Below are 12,202 nucleotides of genomic sequence, written 5' to 3' on the forward strand. Positions count from 1 at the left end.
GGTTCTATCATTGCTGCACTTTGCTGGGCTTCATCAAAATTCATTCTTCATTAATCTGGGTGATTCTTACTGTATACTGTTGATATGGCATATAGCAACCATAGTAGTGATGACATCCAGTATTATATAGCAACTAACATTATACAATTCAGTTCATTGGCTATTCTCACACAAAATCAAATCCCCTTGAGGTACACATCGGACTTCCCCATCCTCCCACATCACCCACCAAGTGCATCCAGGTCCTTGAGCAAAAGCAATCCCATGAATGGGTTCACCTGTGCCTGAAGCATGAGTAACCCAGACCGTCTTCCCTGTCATATTTTTTAGGTGGACTACAGGGACTTTATCCCCCTCTAGAGTATGTAAAAGTCTTGAATGGGCAGGGCCAGCTCGATTGGCAGATCCCCTAGTGTTGACTAACCAGGTGGCCTTTGCTAAATGTGTATCCCAATGTTTGCATGTCCCACCACCCACTGCTCTCTGTGTAGTCTTTAACAGTCCATTGTATCATTCGATTTTCCCGGAGGCTGGTGCATGATAGGGGATGTGATATACCCACTCAATGCCATGCTCTTTGGCCCAGGTGTCTATGAGGTTGTTTCGGAAATGAGTCCCATTGTCTGACTCAATTCTTTCTGGGGTGCCATGTCACCATAGGACTTGCTTTTCAAGGCCCAGGATAGTGTTCCAGGCGGTGGCATGGGGCACAGGATATGTTTCCAGCCATCCGGTGGTCGCTTCCACCATTGTAAGCACATGGCGCTTGCCTTGGCGGGTTTGTGGGAGTGTGATATAATCAGTCTGCCAGGCCTCCCCATATTGATATTTCAGCCGTTGTCCTCCATACCAGAGAGGCTTGAACCGCTTGACTGCAGCGCATGTTTCGCATTCATGGATAACCTGTGCAACAGCATCCATGGTCAGGTCCACCCCTCGATCACGAGCCCATCTATATGTTGCATCTCTTCCTTGATGGCCTGAGGTGTCATGGGCCCACTGAGCTAGAAATAATTCACCCTTATGTTGCCAGTCCAGGTCCACCGGAGCCACTTCAATCTTAGCAGCCTGATCCACCTGCTGGTTGTTTTGATGTTCTTCAGTGGCCCGACTCTTGGGTACGTGAGCATCTACGTGGCGTACTTTTACAACCAGGTTCTCTATCTGGGCAGCAATATCTTGCCACAATGCGGCAGCCCAGATGGGTTTGCCTCTGCGCTGCCAGTTGCTCTGCTTCCATTGCTGCAACCACCCCCACAGGGCATTTGCCACCATCCATGAATCAGTACAGAGATAGAGCATTGGCCACTTTTCTCATTCGGCAATGTCTAAAGCCAGCTGGATGGCTTTCACCTCTGCAAACTGACTCGATTCACCTTCCCCTTCAGCAGTTTCTGCAACTTGTCGTATAGGACTCCATACAGCAGCCTTCCACCTCCGATGCTTCCCCACAAGACGACAGGACCCATCAGCGAACAGGGCATATTGCTTCTCATTTTCTGGCAGTTTATTATACAGCGGGGCCTCCTCAGCACGCGTCACCTCCTCTTATGGCGATATTCTGAATTCTTTGCCTTCTGGCCAGTCCATGGTCACTTCCAAGATTCCTGGGCGAATGGGGTTTCCTATTCGAGCCTGTTGTGTGATCATTGCGACCCACTTACTCCATGTAGCATCAGTTGCATGATGTGTACAGGGGACCCTCCCTTTGAACATCCAGCCCAGCACTGGCAGTCGGGGTGCCAGGAGGAGCTGTGCTTCAGTACCAACCACTTCCGAAGCGGCTTGAACCCCTTCATAGGCTGCTAATATCTCTTTTTCAGTTGGAGTATAGCCAGCCTCGGATCCTCTGTATCCCCAACTCCAAAACCCCAGGGGTCGACCTCGAGTCTTCCCTGGTGCTTTCTGCCAGAGGCTCCAGGTAGGGCCGTTCTCCCCGGCTGCAGTGTAGAGCACATTTTTAATATCTTGTCCTGCCCGGACTGGCCCAAGGGCAACTGCATGGACTATCTCCTGTTTAATTTGTTCAAAGGCTTGTCATTGCTCAGGGCCCCATTTGAAATCGTTCTTCTTCTGGGTCACTTGATAGAGAGGGCTTACGATGAGACTTTTGAATTTCGAATATGCATTCTCCAAAAACCCACAATGCCCAAGAAAGCCTGTGTTTCCTTTTTGCTGGTTGGTGGGGACATGGCTGTTATTTTGTTGATGCGAATCAAAAATCCCTTTATTGAGATCGGAAGTAAAATCAGCCCTTCTACCCTGTCTAGGGAACTGCTCACTGGAAACTGGAGCAACAATTTCCCTGGAAGAACCACCTTTTGTAATTGTTTTTCCTTGCAACTCATGTACTCGTGCCCCTAGGGCCGAGGTAGATTTTCTATCCCACTTCCTCATGTCCTCTCCATGGTCACGCAGATAAAACCACAGGGTGGCCCCTGGTGTGTGTTCACTATATCTTCTCTTTTGAAGAGAGGGATGCTTACTCCTGATGGCTGAGATACTGGTCTGTACAGGTGAGGAGTAGGACATGTCCTCTTTGAATCGCTGGAACTCCCGGGATAATTTCTCAGCTAGCACGTCAGGCAGTTTCTCCACAGCCGAGATGCAGGCCCGTAGGGTGGAAGAGAGACTTTCTTCGTATTGTCGGAGTTGGCCAGCCAATTCATCCACTGTTGGTCCCTCTTCATCTTTCCAGGCAAAACACCACTAATCACAGCAGAGCACAGCAAACTGCAACACCGAACACCAATCTTTAACACGTACTGCAAAAACAAGAGCATGGTGCAGATCAGGTAGACTAATACCGAGAGCAGATGAATCAATATTATGACCAGCAACTGTTAACAGATACAAATTCCTTAATACACTCTGGTTAATCTGTTATTATCTCAAACCCTTCTTTGCCCAACGTTGGGCGCCAAAAAGGACTGTCGTGGTTTAACCCCAGCCAGCAACTATGCACCACACAGCTGCTCGCTCACTCCCCCCGGTGGGGTGGTGGAGAAAATTGGAAGGGTGAAAGTCAGAAAAACTCGTGGGTTGAGATAAGAACAGTTTAATAATTGAAGTAAAATGAAATAGAATAGTATTAGTAGTAGTAGTAATAATAATATAATACAATAACAATATACAAAGCAAGTGATACACGACACAATTGCTCACCACCCACTGACGATGCCCAGCCCATTCCTGAGCAGCGATCGCTTCCCCCCTGGCCAGCTCGCCCCAGTTTATATAGTGAGCATGATGTCATACGGTATGGAATAGCCAGTCTGGGTCAGCTGTGCTGGCTGTGCCCCCTCCCAGCTTCTTGTGCACCGGGCAGAGCATGGGAAGCTGAAAAGTCCTTGACTAGTGTAAGCACTACTTAGCAACAACTAAAACATCAGTGTGTTATCAACATTATTCTCATACTAAATCCAAAACACAGCACTATGCCAGCTACTAAGAAGAAAATTAACTCTATACCAGCTGAAACCAGGACAATACATAACCCCTAATTCCTTTCTGTCAAGAGTAGCCTGATGTTAATAGAAGAACACCAGTTCTTTCTTACAGAAAGGCAATTTGGTGACAGACATGCCTCTGTTCCTTCAACTATTTATTTTTCTTTTTTGTCTGTGACTCTAGATATTCAGAATACAACACATGAAATATTTTACATGATATTCTTTATAGTAACAATCACAAGTAGGTTTTCTCTTCTGCTCTATATATCACCTCTGTAACTTTCAGACAACAAAACCTGGTTTATAGTCAGATTTTATTACCCCTGCTGAATAACCATTTGGCTCTGCTTTTGTAAATATTTTTTAAAAGCTACTGCAGTCTTTGAAGATCACATTATATCCCTTCTTCCCTTCTTTTATGATGCCTGCAAACTTGAAGGGCAGCACTTTTAATTGGTGGTTAATGGGACAGCAAGGACTAGGTGAGCTGAGAGTATTCATCCTGGAACTCCATCTACACTAGTGCCAGGCTGTTTTTAAACCAGCTGAAACCTCTGCTTAGCACATTCGCTACTTAAAAGAGGACTAAAAGTAGCATATTTTAGAGAGATTTTGGCAGAGCTCACTTTGTTTCTTTGATCGATGACATGCTTTCACATTGTCAGGGATTCATTTCCCCTTAGAAATTAATTCTTTGCATTATTATCAGGTGGAAATTACAAACTAGCTTGAGTCACTGTTAAATACCTCTGAATTTTCTTTCTATAACATATGGTACTTGGACACAGAGAAAACTGTCTAGACTGATTAATTGTAAATATAAGTTTAGTATACTCATTAAAATTTATAACAAACATTTTAACACTAATTTAACACCAAAAATGTTTTGTTGTGTAGAAAAATAAGAACTAAGAGAAATAATTGCTTTTCTTAGCTGCTCCATTAAAATAAGCATTACTGTCAGCAGTCCTTCTGTTGTCCCAAAAAGAAGGGTTCTTTTATCCGATGTGCAAAAAAGCCCTATAACACACAGAGTCAAGATATTTGTTTATTTCATGTCTGCGCAGAGATGGGTGCTAGGTGGTAACTCCACAAAGCTAGCACACCTTGGTTAACATGCAGTGACATTTTATACATTCTGAGTAGCTGTTATCAGTGTTTTTGCAATTCCGCTTATTCATCCTTGCTTCTATTGGTTCTCACAAGCCTCATCTCCACTTAAAGGTACAGTGTGTTTTAAATTTACAGAGCATGCTCAGTGGGTAGGGGGTCTTTGCCCTGGGCCGGGGGCTTCATTGCTGGAGGTGTGGTTTTTACTGTGTTAATTAGGATAGTTCAGTCATGGTTCATGTGATTCTCACTTCGGCTTTATCATGTTTTCTCGTGCTTATCTTGGTATTTCCTTGCTAGACTGTTTTGTGGTGTCCTCCTGTTTCTTCTCTCAGGCCAGGCCTTGTTAACTGTTTACAGAGGTTGATTAACATCTGCTGCCTTAACATCCTTTGTCTTATTTCTTGCATATCTCCAACAAATCCCCCCTTTGAGACTTAAAGTCTCGCCTGAGATCCTTTAGGTCTCACTCACTTTTCATAATATAGTTCTTCTATCCTTTTCTCAAAATCTGCAGGTTTTTCCCATGCCAATAAATCTAGTTGGACATCTCTATTTTTCAGAGAGAGATTTTCAGGCTTAAGGGATTTATCTCTGTTTGTCATGAGCATGCACATTTCGGGCGATTTCATTAGGGTTACTTGCTTAATCAAGCTCCAAACTTTAAAATACAATATAATTACAAGCAGCAAACATAAACATGTTAGTGACAATAAAAAGGTCCCTTCCGCTTTTCCTTCAATGGTTCGTCTTTCCAGGTTCAAATGTAGACCAAGTCTCCCAGTTGGAAGTTGTGTACAGTTGAGTCCAGAGGTAGAGGAGCTCGTTGATTAAGATACCTGTGTAAAGATGACAAAATCCACGAAAGAGACAGCAAATACTTTTTCAGTATTTCTTCTCCTTTAATATGCATTTGATCATCTCATGTTACAGTACTATTAACTGGGTAAGGTTTACCATATAGGATTTCAAATGAACTTACCCCTTCTCTAACTCTGGGAGTAATCCTAATTCTCATCAAGGCAATGGGTAAAAGACAGCTATCCATTTAAAATGAGTTTCTTGGCATAATTTAGCAATTTGTCTTTTGATGGTCTGGTTCATTCTTTCCATTTTCCACTAGACTGTGGCCTCCACGGGGTGTGCAAATCCCATTTGAACTGAAGGAATTTGGACACTCCCTGGACTATTTCTGCGATAAAATGGGGTCCATTATCAGAGGACAATCCCTCTGGAACCCCAAATCTAGGAATTATTTCTTTCAATATCACCTTAACGATTTCTCTAGCCCAATTGGTACGGCAAGGAAAGCTTCCAGCCATCCTGAAAAGGTATCTACTAAAACAAGTAAATACTTATACTGATTGCGCCTTGGTAACTCAGAAAAATCTGCCAGTGTTCCCCAGGGGTGATTCCTCTCTTTACATCCCCTGCAGGTGGTCGTCTTTGTATTTTTGGATAATTTGCACAACAGGTCTGACATTTCTTCATTATAATGTCCGCAGCAGTTTGCATTTTTGGTCCTATAGCCTATCTTTTAATACTACTTAACATAGCATTATTTCTCACATATATCCAACACTTCCAAAATAATTTCTAAATAAAATACAACCAATCCCAGATTCATTTCAAGCACTTGGTGCTATGGATGAAGCTTTTTTGGAAGACAGGGAACAGCATAACTTAATGCAATGAGGGACTACACTAGTTGAGGACCCATGTTTCATCTTGTAAGATAATATCACTCAAAACATTCCATTTATTACAGTTTATGGTGATTCCCTTCCAAACATTTTTGTCCAATAGGAATAATAATAATGATAGCACATCAAAGAAGCTATCAATATCTGCTATATTTCTTGGCAAGAAACACAGACCAAAATTGATCTCTTTATAGAGAAGAAACAAAAACAAGTGTTAGCTATTTACATGGTGCATAACATTCCAAGGTCAAACTTGCTCTAAACCCAGCCCCCAATGAGCTTGCCATTGATTTCAAGTGAAACAGGATCAGCCCCCACATTTCTTTTCAAGCATCACTGATCCAGATTTACACCAATGGAAATAAAGATGGAATTGACATAATCCCTCCAATTTTAAGGAAATATTTCTTCCCTAGGATCCCTGTCAATAAAAACTTTTAAATATTTCTGAAGTCTGCATAGGTCTATTTTCATAATAATGATCTACAAAGAAATAAACTGTCTATGTGTCCTTTTTTTCAATTTATTTCTTTTTTAATGCCTGAAGAAGGCCCAAGAGCTTGTTTTTGTCATTTGAAATGGACAAAAGAGGAAGATTTACTGATGATTTTTATACATTAACTCTTGGAAACTCAAATGTAAGAAATCAAAAACTGAAGTAACAAGAAAAGGCTCTGCTTTGCAACTATCAGGTATTTCTTGTTTTTTCTAATGAACTGTACCAGGGAAAAAGGTTCCCCAGAGCTGTGAGATGCCATATACTTCAGGTGATGAAACAAGACACTGAATATTTAAGAATGTTTTCCTTTCTCCCAAACACTCGTTCAGTATTCTAATTAAACAGGTGTTACAAACAAACAAAGAGAAACCAAATCTGATGTGACAAACAAAAAAAAAAATCCATAAATCTCAACACGCTTCAGGATTCCTAAATGATTTATAAGGAAACAAAAGGTCTTACTAAAAAAAAACGGTCTTTGAAAGTTTATATTTCAAATAGCCATATAAGTTGCAAAAATGCTGCTGTCGTTTCCTGTGAAGATCCTAAATTACAGTGGGAGATTCAAGAAGCAGTCATAAATATGTGATGCTACAAGTGGTATGGGATGAACATCACTCAAGATTTTTTACAAACTGACCATGATATTAGGCAAGCCCCTTAAGACATTATGTTTGGGAAACAGTGCTAATTTCCACTTCTGTGTTCACAGCAAGAAAGGTTAAACTGTCACATGCCTTCCTATAGATGAAAATCCATCCACCTGTGCATAAATATGGCTGTGAATCTGAAAGAAAATATAGTCAGAAAAAGTCATACCACTCCATCCCCTGCTAAATACATATGAAGGATGCAGTTCAAAATTATATAAAAATTAATCTGACCTGACCCTAAAGCCACATTTCTTTTCTTTTCTTAGGTAGAATAATCTGCTTTGGGATCTTACCTGGAGCAGTTCTGCAAGATGCAGTGGTGGTGCATTCTTTGTAAGAGGACACAGTGTCACCTGTAGACCTTGCCTCTGCTTCTTCAGTTCTTCTCTTTCCTGGACTGCTCTGATCTCTTCTATCATGGACAAAGTCTGCTGCTTCCTTGACCTTAACTTAAAAGGTCCCATGGTCACTTCATGCTCCTGCATGGTGAGGATAAAAGCAATACTTCTAAGTTCAACTGCTTGAGAGTACTTCCTAAAATAGCTGACTTCCTGCCTATTCTCTTCCACACTGAATGGATGGCTGGTCAGGGATATGGGGATTGTTTCAAAGGGATTGTTTCAAAGTCTTTCCTTCTCTGACTCCTGAGTCTTCATATTTTGAAGTCTTTGCTATTGTATCCCTTTTTCTTTGAACGGGAGAAGACATGTGAGGTGGCTCAAACAGTGGGTTGCATTGCTCCTCAGACCATAGTTCTGGTCTAGCTGTTTCCTGTTCTTTGAATGAGATTTTCTGCTTGGCAATGTTTTTCTTTTCCTTAGAGTTTGTTTTGTCCATTTTCTTGGCTATGGTTTGTTGAATAACATCTTGAACTAGAAGGCCAGCTGGTCATCAATCAGCATGGAATCTCCCAAGGTAGAGGAAGGACAGTAAAAGCCTTGGTCACTAAATTATCTTCTTACAAAAATTAAAAAGTCTCTTTACAGTAACTTGGAAATGGCACAAAACCATCAGCAAACCTTCATTGAAATATCTCCCATCTGGAAATCATCCACCCTTTGTCATTATTTTATGCTTGTGATCTAGTTTGTACTAAAAATCTAGCTTTGGATTTCCAAGTTATTAAAGATGTGACGGTTTGGGTTTTCCAAAGCATTCTTTTACAATACAATAATATTACCACTACTACCTTTGCACATACAGTACACAACATCTATCATCCTAGCATTTTAAAAATACTTTCTAAACCTTAAGTAAATGTCATAATGCTTCCACAGGTGGGGAAGCATACACTCTGATGTAGTGACTTTGCTCTCAAGGAAGGTATTGTAACATATACAATTTCTGTTCTGCTACTAGACAGATTTTACCTGTCAAGCTGAACTTTCTGTGAGTAAAATTTGAAGGAATTTAGGTTTAAACTTGTACCAATGCAAGGGGTTAGTCTGTAATGCTTAATTACTGAAAGGCAACCAAAAAATCACACCCCCCCCCCAAAGGGCACTTTTTCTTTTTTTCCTTTTTGTTTTTTGAGGAGAATTTGATAACTCTTCATCAGAACACAGTACAATCTGAAAACAAGTGAAAGCGGCATTCCTACTCACTTTGTCTAACATTTTAAAATCAGAAACTTGATCTATTTGTTCCCCTGAGAATTCTAGCTCCTTTTTTCCACGTGTTTTCATGTAGCATGATGGCTAAGGCACTGGTTTGGGAAGGAATCCACGGCAAGCAAAACTGTAGAACATAGTGGAGATCCTACAATAGTCACCACTGTCTGCCAGTCACACACTCCCTTGCTGTCATTTATTGTGTATTCTATTAATAAACATTATAGTAGAAAATGGCCAGCTAAAAACAGAAGGGAATTTACCAAAGGCCTTAACATTCACAAGTCCTCATGGTTTGTACATGCAAAAAAAGGCATTTGGCACACCTTGAAGACTTATAGCCTGATAGAAGAACTTCTTTTTCAAGGCATTTTAAAAGAGTTTTCTTCCTAATTGGAAGTCACAAATATATGCAGTTATATACACTTAAAGACAATGCTAGCTTTAGGTTTTAGATATTTTTCTATTTGTGTTTAAACAGCAGGAAGGACCTTTAAAAAAAAACAAATAAACAATCTGGTTTTGTTTGCTTATTTATTTTTCCTGACCCATTATCTGCTTCTACTTTCAGTATGTCATATTTCACTTTCTGTTGAACTGAAAGGGTTAATGCCAAGATAGACAAAGCCACTGCCTCAAAATGCCTCCTGAAAGAATTAAAGCCTAGGGGCAAGGAGGACATTTTAAATATCTTAGTCACTTAACTAAACAAAAGAAAGGCCTTTGTGATTTAGGGAGTAGTTAGAATGGTTGTAAGATAAGGGGGCTCCGGGATAATCCCATCTCAGACAACTGGGCCTTGGGAGAACAAATGCATGGAAGACAGGAAGTCACAACAGGATGACAACAGCCTTGAAGGACACCCTTTACCTGATCCTAGGACTGAGTTTGCGCCTTCATCTGAAGACCCCCAAAGACCACCACGGGAGATGACTGCGCATGCGGATCGGACATTTGCATATGTTAATAAGTTCCAGGAAATCTCATGTTTATGTAAACGATTTCTCGGAAATCCTGTGAATATGTAGGATTTTATAGTATATAATCTCTGAAAGTCTACCAAATCGGTGGAGCACTTATGGTGGAGAATCCCCAGCGCTGCAATAAAGAATACCTGCTTAATAGTAACTTTGTTGCTATTGAGTTTCATTTCAGGGATTCTCTGAATACTCCATTTCTCCCTTGGGGAGATTCAGACTGTGAGGAGAAGCATCCGTGAATTTTTGTATTAGTTTTGGCGACCCAGGTCAGACCCTCTCTGCTCGGCTGCAGGACCCGTTGAGAACGGGACTCCCTAGGGTACCCCCGGAAAATTTCCAGAGGGACTCCTTGCCTCAATCGGATCGCTGCGGGAGCAGACAAGGACCATCTTCAGAAAAAGGTATTCTTTCTTAAATTTGGTTTGGGACTAGTCATTTGTTGGAAACCCCTGTAAGCCGTGAGTGGTTCACGCTTGGTGGAGTATACCGGGCTGCTAAGCGCCTTAAAGGTAAACACTTGGGAGCACTTTGGTGCCCATTTGGGGGCACTTTGGTGCTCATTTGGAACTCTTGCATTTGGGTATATTGGATCTTGGCTTTGGAACTCAGTTATTTGATTTTGGGATTGTGTTTGGCATGTTATAAGGACAAGTAGTTGCTCTGTGTTTGCTTTTAGGATTTTTGTTCATTGTATTGGTATGTGAGTGTTTTTGTTGTCAAAAGTGTCTATACTGTCCTGCGTGTGTGTGAATGAGATGTACTTTGTATTGGTATTTGAGTGTTTTGTCGTCAAAAGTGTGTACGCTGTCCTGTGTGTGTGTGAATGAGACGTACTCTTAGTACGAAGCGAGTGCGGAGTCCTGATCCGCAGTTTCGTTGTCCCGCAAGTGAAACGGCCGGAGATGGACGAAGCGAAAGAAAAAGATTGTAAGGATGTAAACCAGTAATTCTGTAACCCTCTAAGTGGTAAAGTGTGGACCGTGGAACTCACAGTTAAGATACTGCGGGAATACAGGAGAGAACTGGGACCAATAAAATGCGAGGGTCACAGCAAAGTAAAGAGATACCAAAGAAATCTCCATTAGGTTGCATTTTATATCACTGGAAGGACATAGGGGGTCCTCCTGGAGGAAATGTGAATAAGAAAACTCTAAGTATTGTAATCAGTGATGGCCATTGTATAAATTAGATGATGAAGAAAAGTGGCCTGTGAATGGGACTCTGAAGTATGATGCCTTGCTGCAACTCCTGTTATTTTTAAGGAGGGAGGGGAAATGGGACGAAGCTATGTATGCGGATATGTTTTTCACCCTCCGAAATCACCCTGAGTCCCAGAAAGACTGTGGTTTTAGTTTTGCTCCCCAAGATCCCATGGCGTTGGCTTTGGAAAAGGAAAATCAGAAAGAGTTAGGGAAGTTGAAGCAGTATTGTTCAGCATGTAGTATTGGACAGAGGTGTTTGAAGGTGAAAGAGAAACCCAGAAAGGCGGAAGAAAAGTGCCTTTCCAGATGGATCATGTGGTGTCATGTCCCACCTGGGGTGGAGGGGGGAGGAGTGACAAAGATTCGCAAATCCTCTCAGTGTGGATTAAGGTGGGCCAACACTCAAGGTCCGTACACAAACACCAGCTTTAATAGAAAGCTTCTATAGAGACAAATATTGAGTACAAATATTCTATACCTGCCAACCCTCTCACAGTTATATTCACCCCAACTATGCAGTTTTACAGAAAATCAAGGTAGGCTATGCAGTACTTGACTTCAATTTAACAACTTTAACAACTTAATCATCTTAGGAAAAGTGAAAGGGAGAGAGAGAGAAGGAAAAGAGAATCACCAGTCCTGGATCCAGTGTTGGTCCTGCCAACAAGGGTATTCAGTGAGGAAAAAAGGAGAAGAGTGAGGCGAAGTGAAGGTTCTTATAGAGATGTTGATTCTGCGCAGGGTGCTCGGTGATAATAATTCTACAAATCACGCACGCATGAGCATGAGCACGAACATAAACATGAGTACCAGCACACACACACACAACAAACTGCAGCACATTTATCAGGCTACATGATTAGTATAAACCCACCTAAATCTACACTTATTGGTTAGTGATTAACATTTCATACACTATTGGTTTACTGTATTTAAATTAGCCTCGCTTGCTATGTGAATTAGCACGCATGCTCCTCTCAGGTGTGGGGGGGC

Source organism: Nipponia nippon, unplaced genomic scaffold (assembly GCF_047370975.1).
Source record: "Nipponia nippon isolate SJK-2023a ecotype South Korea unplaced genomic scaffold, ASM4737097v1 scaffold_33, whole genome shotgun sequence".
Classification (NCBI taxonomy): domain Eukaryota; kingdom Metazoa; phylum Chordata; class Aves; order Pelecaniformes; family Threskiornithidae; genus Nipponia; species Nipponia nippon.